Below are 9,518 nucleotides of genomic sequence, written 5' to 3' on the forward strand. Positions count from 1 at the left end.
AGGTTGTTCCACTGGTTAATTGTTCTAACTGTCAGGAAATTTCTTCTTAGTTCTAGGTTGCTTCTCTCCTTGATTAATTTCCATCTGTTGCTCCTTGTTCTGCTTTCAGGCGCTTTGGAAAATAGCTTGACTCCCTCTTCTTTGTGGCAGCTCCTGAGATATTGGAAGACTGCTATCCTGTCACCCCTCATCCTTCTCTTCATTAAACTAGACATACCCAATTCCAGCAACTGTTCCTTATATGTTTTAGCCTCCAGTCCTCTAATCATCTTTGTTGCTCTTCTCTGTACAACATCTACATACCATTCTAAGGATAGAGTTAGAAGGGACCTTGGAGGTCTTGTAGTCCAGTCCCCTGCTCAAGCAGGAGATTCTACCATCTCAGACAAGTGACTATCTAGTCCAGTGATGGCGAACCTATGGCACGGATGCCAGAGGCGGCACTCGGAGCCCTCTCTGTGGGCACACATGCCATTGCCCCAGCCTCGCCTCCCCCCATGACCCCCTCCTCTCCAGCAGCCCCCCTGAAGGAGAGTCGCCCCTGACTGTGGCCCACCCGGAGCAGCGCAGCCAAGGACATGGCAGCCAGGCATTGTAGATAAGACTCTGCCCTCACGCCCCATCATGCACAGTTGATGCTGCAGGGCGCGGGCAGAGGGTGTGGGTGCCATAGTGCTGCTGGGCTGCCTGGGCGATCTGCGGCGGGCCCTGGAGGCGGTGAGTGGCCCTGGGGGCAGGTGGGATGGGGGATGGGGGGCGGAGTGGGGACGGGGCAGGGGGTGGAGCGGGGGTGGGGCCAGTTTTTGGGCACTTGGTCTCTAAAGGGTTTGCCATCACTGATCTAGTCTGTTCTTAAAAACCTCCAGTGATGGAGTGCCCACGATTTCTAGAAGCAAAGCTGTTCCACTGGTTAATTGTCTTCATTGTTAAGAAGTTTCTCATTAATTCCAGGTTGCTTCTCTCCTTGATTTGCTGCCATCCATTGTTTCTCGTCCTGCCCTTTGGTGTTTTGGAAAATAAGTTGACCCCCTCTTCTTTGTGGCAGCCCCTCAAATACTGGAATAACTGATATCATGTTGCCACTGTTTCTTCTTTTCTTTAGACTAGCCAAACCCAAGTCCTGCAGTCGTTCTTCATATGTTTTAGTCTCCAGGCCTTTGATCATTTTAGTTGCTCTTCTCTGAATTTTTCCCAAAGTCTCAACATCTTTTTTGTAGTATGGTGACCAAAATTGGTTGCAGTATTCCAGGTGTGGTCTTAGTAGGGTTTTATAAAGCGGTACTAATACTTTGCGTGATTGTGATTCTATGCCTCTGTTTATAAGCTAAAAAAAGGAAAGAAAAAGAGCGGAACACATCCTCTCCAGCAGTCAGCATTCAGATAAGCAGGGATTAACACCAGACAAACCATCAAAGCGGAAATCAAGGAACTACCAACTCAGACAAAAAACGAAACTATAAACAATCACCTAATCAAGAAACGACCAAGAATTCCCACCAACTCTGGCAGGGCAAGCCACTTGTATATAAACAGACAGCAGACCTTGCTCCTTTCTAACACTGGTGGTGTTACCTAGTTAGGTAACGAAATGTCTGCAGGAAAACAAGCAAGTTCAGAGAGCACCAAAGACCCCACAGAGAAACTTTTCTTAGCAACATAAACACCATCACCCGTCTTATGTCAGCCCATCAAGGAAAACCAGACTAGGAAGCCAGAGATATGAATATGAAGACTACTTTGATTGATGGGTCCTTGGTGCTTGGAGGAAGTGGAAGAGGAAAAAAGTGTAGGGAAAAGGGGAAAAGAAAAAGAGAAACTGTCATGGGTCCGACAGATGAAACTCTTCAAAGAACTTCAAGGCACTGTTTACCTTAAAGAATCTTTTATTCGAGTAGCATAATATTGGCACTACATAATCAAAACCAAAAACTGAATTCCCCTCCCCTGGGCACATAGTATCAAAGCACAATTTCCTCCTCCAATTTACAATCATAAATCACTTGAAGCTTGAAGCACAGGTTTCCTCTCCAGCTCTCCAACCGCCAATTCCTTATCAGTTCTGGGCTCAGTAACCTTGATTCTCATGCTAAGTTTAGTGTTGTTATGTCTAACTGGACTCTCATTCACATCCCCCCCCCCAGCATCAACGAACTCTAAAAGCGAAAGGGAAAAGATGGCTACATTTCCATCTGTTGTCAATGCAAAAACATCCAATGTCAGCAGCATTGACAGAAACATTGATTGCCGATTCCTTTTGGCCCAGTAGAATAAGGTAATAACATACAGCCTCAACTTTTACTTTTACATAACAATATATACCAGCCATTTCTATAACAACAATCTATATAATCAGCAAAACCCGACATCAAAGTTTCATTTTTTTCCACCTCAAGCACAAAGTCCAAAAGTGGTTTCCAAGCCAGCACAAAATTAATTATATTCTTTTCTTTAATCAAAGCAGTCAGTTTAGCCATCTCTGCTAACTCCGTCAACTTTTGCAACCATCCATCCATTGTGGGAATCAAAATATCCTTCCAGTGACATGTCAGCTTTGACACCTGAGTCATAGGTTCTCCATCAGTGCGATAGGGGAATGATGAAGCAGCACATGAGATATTCATAAAGACTTTGGTATTGGGGGAATCAGGCGACACTTAGGAAGACGGGAAACTCTTATTGTTAAATAGACACAATGTTCAAAGCCCAAGAGATTTTGATTCTATCTGACATATTCATTTTCTTCCAGAAGATAGACTTTCATTTTTCCATTATAGCAGCCTTTTGCTAAAGTTGAAGAAATGGACTGTGGCCCTGCTTTCATTTTCTCAGGAGGAAGAGGAAGAGGAAGAGGAGGAGGAAGAGGAGGAGGAGGAGGAAGAGGAGGAGGAGGAGGAGGAGGAGAAGAAGAAGAAGAGGAGGAGGAGGAGGAGGAGGAGGAGGAGGAGGAGGGGGAAGAGGAGGAGGAGGAGGAGGAGGAGGAGAAGAAGAAGACTTTATAGTCACAAATGCACCTGAAATACTTTTTTCCCCTTTCTTTTGAGAAAAATGTCTAAAATCACTTCTTGTTCATTAAACTGAGAATTGGAAGCCCCCCCCCAAATAAATAAATGCAAGAGTGTTTTCATATCTTACAGATCATCCTTGCTTAATGACTGGTCACTTTGCGACCATTTGAAGTTATGACAGAGCCCCGCCCAGAAGGTATTTACAACGCAGTTCTAAAATTCCAACAGCGGCACCCCTCCCTGTGGTCATATGAACCCATTTTAGACACTTGGCAAACTTTTATGGCTGGTTGCAGTGTTCTGAAGTCACAGGACCACGATTTACAATGTTTTTTTTTATATCGGTTTCTGAATTTTTAGTTTGATTTCCAGCAAAAAAAAAAAATCCATAGGAATGAATTGATTCACTTTTTACACCTGCAGCATTGACTCTACAACCGTGGCATTGGTGTCTTGACTTAACAACTGTGAGGACTGACAATTAATTAATTAATTAATTAATCTATCCCCAAATGCTACCCTCCAAATAGACTCCTGCTTTGGAATAACAGAGTTGGAAGGGACATTGGAGGTCTTCTAGTCCAACTCACTGCTTAAACAGGAGACCCTATACCCTTTCAGACTAATGATTGTCCAATCTCTTCTTAAAAACCTCCAGTGTTGGAGCACCCACAACTTCTGGAGGCAAGCCGTTCCACTGGTTAATTATTCCCAGTTAACCTTTAAAAGTTAACCTTTCAAAGATCCTGAAGCACTAGGGAACTAACAGAGGACTGGAAAAGAGCTGATGTAGTTCCCATCTTCAAAAAAGGAAAAAAAATGGACCCAGGAAATTACAGACCTATCAGTCTGCCCTCAATACCTGGGAAAATTCTGGAAAAGATAATCAAACAACGAATCAGTGAACACCTACAGGCAAACAAAGTCATTACCAAAAGCCAACATGGGTTTGTCAAAAACAGATCATGCCTGACAAACCTTATTGCATTCTTTGACCAAGTGACAAAATTAGTGGATCAGAGGAATGCTGTGGATATAATTTACTTGGACTTCAGTAAGGCATTTGATAAAGTAGATCACAACCTACTGCTTGATAAGATAGAAAAATGTGGGGTAGACAGCATCAACACCAGATGGATCCGTAGCTGGCTGACCGGCTGTACTCAATGTGTGGTCCTCAATGGAACCGCATCTACATGGAGGGAAGTGTGTAGTGGGGTGCCCCAGGGCTCTGTTCTGGGCCCAGTGCTCTTCAACATCTTCATCAACGATCTGGATGAGGGGATAGATGGGGAACCCATCAAATTTGCAGACGACACCAAGCTGGCAGGAATAGCCAACACTCCAGAAGACAGGCTTAGGATACAGAAGGATCTTGACAGACTTGAACATTGGGTGCTATCTAACAAAATGAAATTCAGTGGTGAAAAAAGTAAAGTTCTACATGTAGGCAAGAAAAACCAAATGCACAGGTATAGTATAGGTGGTACCTTGCTCAATAGTAGTAACTGTGAGAGGGACCTCGGAGTCCTAGTGGACAATCACTTAAATATGAGCCAGCCGTGTGCTGCAGCTGCCAAAAAGGCCAACACAGTGCTAGGCTGCATTAACAGAGGGATAGAATCAAGAGCACGTGAAGTGTTAATACCACTTTGCAATGCCTTGGTAAGGCCACACTTGGAATACTGCATCCAGTTTTGGTCACCACGATGTAAAAAAGATGCTGAGACTCTAGAAAGAGTACAGAGAAGAGCAACAAAGATGATTAGGAGTCTGGAGGCTAAAACATATAAGGAACGGTTGCTGGAATTGGGTATGTCTAGTTTAACGAAGAGAAGGACGAGGGGGGACATGATAGCAGCATTCCAGTATTTGAGGGGCTCCCCCAAAGAAGGCGGAGTCAAGCTATTCTCCAAAGCACCTGAAGGCAGGACAAGAAGCAGTGGATGGAAACATAGAACTAATTTTCTGACAGTTAGAACAATTAACCAGTGGAACAACCTGCCTCCAGAAGCTGTGAATACTAGAGATTTTTAAGAAGAGACTGGACAGCCATTTGTCTGAAATGGTATAGGGCAGGGGTCCCCAACCCCTGGTCTGGGGACTGGTACCGGGCTGCAACATGCCAGCAACCAGTCTGCACAAACAAGCAAAGCCCCATCCATGGGATGCAGGCAGCACACAAAACCACACACTCTCCTTTCTCCGTGGAACCGGTCCCTGGTGCCCAAAAGGTTAGGGACCTCTGGTATAGGGTTTCCTGCCTGAGCAGGAGGTTGGGACTAGATGACCTCCAAGGTCCCTTCCATCATCATCATCATGATGATGATTATTAATATTACCACCTTGTTCTTGAAAATCAAACAGCTGGGAAGCCTGGGGTTTGTAGTCCCTCTGTACCTGGAAGGTGCTTTATGGAAGGATGTGCTGATAAACCAATGGAGGGAACTGAACATCCATGAAAAAAGCCCATTTGAACCCCAGCCTGGCCATCATGGGGAACGGATGGGCGGCGTCAGGGGGCACAGCAGCTAATCTCAACCACGACATTTGTCTTCCTGAGCAAGAAGAAGAGGAGGCGGAATAATTAAGGGGGACGGAATGGTGCCCCTCTTGAATTATCGGCCCCCTCCTCTTTCTGATCTCTCTTCACCCGTGAGTGGAGTTAATTGTCATGCAATAATTTCCATGTCAATGCCAGCAGCGAGGCAAGAAAGCCGCGGTTCAGATGGTCAACCCTAGAAAAAGAGGGATGGCTGCCAGATTGGGTGGCCAGGATCTGTGGGCATCTCCTTTTCGTCACCTATTTTAGGGCACGAGCCCTACTGGAGGCTTCAGGCGGGAAAAATATGGACTATCCGTACTGACCGATTTGAATTTTGATGTTGGAGAAGAATCCTGAAAATACAGTGGAGAGCCGAGGAAACGAAACAATGGTCATCCAACAAATTAACCCAGAGTTGAGTCAGATGAATAACAGAATAACGGAGTTGGAAGGGACCTTGGAGGTCTTCTAGTCCAACCCCCTGCTCAGGTAGGAAACCCTATACCATTTCAGACAAATGGTTGTCCAATTTCTTCTTAAAAGCCTCCAGTGTTGGAGCATTCACAACTTCTGGAGGCAGGTTGTTCCATTGGTCAATTGTTCTAACTCTCAGGACATTTCTCCTTAGTTCTAGGTTGCTTCTCTCCTTGATTAGTTTCCATCCGATGCTTCTTGTCCTGCCTTCAGGCGCCTTGGAGAATAGCTTGACTCCCTCTTCTTTGTGGCAGCCCCTGAGATACTGGAACACTGCTATCATGTCCCCCCTCGTCCTTCTCTTCGTTAAACTAGACATACCCAATTCCAGCAACCGCTCCTTATACGTTTTAAGCCTCCAGTCCCTTAATTCTCACCTGTGGCTCAGATTATCTTACTTCAAACACGCGATATGAAGACCCAGCTCTCTGGAGCAGGCGCTGATGTTGGGAAAAATGGAAGGAAAGGGAAGAAGAGGTCAACCAGCAGCAAGCCAGAAGGTGCTTGGTGAACTGTTAGAACCTGTAGGTCCACTTTATGGACAGACTGTCGTGGAGAAAAAGGCTTCTGTTTTTCTGCCCCATTCTCAGGAATGTGCTGTCAAATTTCTTTCAAACTCAGAAGCTGATAGTGTTTTCGTGCTGACATGATCATGGCACAATTATCAAGACATTGATGGAGTTGGGGTTTGTTTTATTATCCCTCTTTACATCACAGTCAAGTTTTCCTGGCTGTTTATACTTCTCAACCTGGCAAGTGTCTCCTTCCTTCCTTCCTTCCTTCCTTCCTTCCTTCCTTCCTTCCTTCCTTCCTTCCTTCCTTCCTTCCTTCCTTCCTTCCTTCCCTGTCTTTCTGCCTTCCCTTCCTCTCCTTCCTTCCCTTCCTCTCCTTCCTTCTTTCCTTCCCTCCTTCCTTCCTTCCTTCCCTGTCTTTCTGCCTTCCCTTCCTTCCTTCCTTCCTTCCTTCCTTCCTTCCTTCCTTCCTTCCTTCCTTCCTTCCTTCCTTTTATAAACAGTTCAAGGCTGCAAACATATCGCATGCTCCTTCTTCCTCCTGTTTTCCCCACAACAACAAGCATGTCAGCTGAGGAGCTGAGAGACAGCGATTAGCCCAAAGTCACCCAGCTGGCATTCATGGCTAAGGACAGACTTGAACTCACAGTTACTCGTTTCTAGCCTGGTGCCTTAATCACTACATCAAACCTGGCTCTCATTATGGCGCTCTCTCTCTCTCTCTCTCTCTCTCTCTCTCTCTCTCTCTCTCTCTCTCTCTCTCTCTCTCTCTATGTCTTCCCTTGAGATTTAAAGGAAATATCAGAAGTCAAGGAAGCCACAACTCACAGGACAGAGAATTGTGCAATAAAAGACTGGCATGCACACACACATACACACACATACACACACACACACACACACTAAGAGTGAAAGTGAGAGTGAGAGAGAGAGTTTGGAACTCAGGACCAAAGGAAACGTAAGACTCCTGCCTTCTATCCAAAGAAATTATATGATAGCAAGTGGCATGATAGGAAGTGACAGGACAGCAGTGTTCCAATATCTCAGGGGTGACCACAAAGAAGAGGGAGTCAAGCTATTCTCCAAAGCACCTGAAAGCAGGACAAGAAGCAATGGGTGGGAACTAACCAAAGAGAGAAGCAACCTAGAACTAAAGAGAAACTTCCTGACAATTAGAACAATTAACCAGTGGAACAACCTGCCTCCAGAAGCGGTGAATGCTCCATCATTGGAGGCTTTTAAGAAGAGATTGGACAGCCATTTGTCTGAAATGGTGTAGGGTCTCCCTCTTGAGTAGGGGGTTGGACTAGAAGACCTCCAAGGTCCCTTCCAAATCTGTTACACTATTCTATTCTAATATAGGAATGCCAAAATCTTTTTTTTTCCTTAACGATATTTTAAAAGTTTCTTTTCCACTAAACTGAGCAGGTATGGTTAAAACACACACGCACATGCGTGCTTGTGCACGTGTACACACACACACACACACACACACACACACACACTGAGACACAGACACAGAAAATTTCCAGCATCGTATTATAAACAACCGCATCATGTCATGCTGTACATCTGCTCCCAAGAGTTTCCTAGGGCAGGGAACACAGATGCTCCCAGGACCTTTAGAACAGATAAGATGTTCTTCTCTCTCTTTTACAAAAAACAACAATTCTTCTCTTTTTTTTTGAAAAGGGGCTCAATCTGGAAACCGCAGGAGGGGAAAAACAACACATTTTGCCTACTGCACATCCTATAAAAGGATGCCTCTCTTTCATCTTTCCGTTGTTGAAAGAGCCGAGAGAGCATAGTTAAAAAAAACGTTGGTCCAACTTGCTCATTGGACTGCCTTTCTTTCAACGCTCACCCTAGCCCAAGAGTGTGCTGTAATTTGCATACATTTAAATGCTCATTTGCACATGTTAATTCAAGAGCTGTCGACCTCCCCATCGGGAGGGGTGGCGGCCTTTGACCTCTTCCAATCTGGAGCAAAGCGATTGCAGCCAAATGCTAGGTCTTTTTTTTTCTCTCTCTCTCTCTCTCCCTCCATTCCCGTCGCCTCTTAGAAGCGGGTGCCATAAATGGCGACACCGTTAATCGGTAGCCTACTGTGCTTTAAAGACACTTAATTTTTCATCCTTAAACACCGAGCTGGGCTGGGGTCTCCCGTGGCCCTCTCCCCCTCCAGCCCAACTCTTCCACAAAGATGGCAGGACCACAGGGATGAAAAATGTGGACGTGAACTTCCTTGTGCCGTGAAAGAAATACACACGTGAATAATTGTGGATCACCCAAAAACGGCCAGCGTTGATTTTTTTAAGATCTTGGGAAACCCACCCAGGTGGTCTTAGCACCTCCTGCTCAAAAACAAAGAGCCAGAGAAGAACAATGGGGGAAAAAAAATACCACCAAAGAATGGCTAATGATGAAATTTAACAGCTCCCGACTGCACACCTGGGGTCTGGCTTGTTGAATGGAGGGAGGGCTGCCAGCGTTTCATCTTTTTATAACCTTGTCCTTGTCTGGACATTGAAGGTCCTTCTGCCACTAACCATAATCTATGGCTGTCACTGGAAGGAGCGCGCGCAAGGCCTGGCTTTACCTGTTTCTTCCGAGCAAAGCAGCCCTGATTTTGGAGAGGGTTCGCTGCAGCCGCTGAGAAATGGACCCAGTTTTGCAAAACAGCATCCAGTTTTGGTCGCCGTGATATAAAGAAGATGTCGAGACTTTAGAAAGAGTGCAGAGAAGACCAACAAAGATGATTAGGGGACTGGAGGCTAAAACATACGAAGAACAATTGCTGGAATTGGGAATGTCTAGTTTAATGAAAAGAAGGACCAGGGGTGACATGACAGCAGTCTTCCAATATCTAAGGGGCTACCATAAAGAAGGGAGGGTCAACCTATTCTCCAAAGTATCTGAAAGCAGAACCAGAAGCAATGGATGGAAGGTAGGAGAGAAACAACCTAGAACTAAGGAGAAATT

The sequence above is a fragment of the Protobothrops mucrosquamatus genome, unplaced genomic scaffold (assembly GCF_001527695.2).
Source record: "Protobothrops mucrosquamatus isolate PMUCROS unplaced genomic scaffold, P.Mucros_1.0 scaffold3527, whole genome shotgun sequence".
Taxonomy (NCBI): Eukaryota; Metazoa; Chordata; class Lepidosauria; order Squamata; family Viperidae; genus Protobothrops; species Protobothrops mucrosquamatus.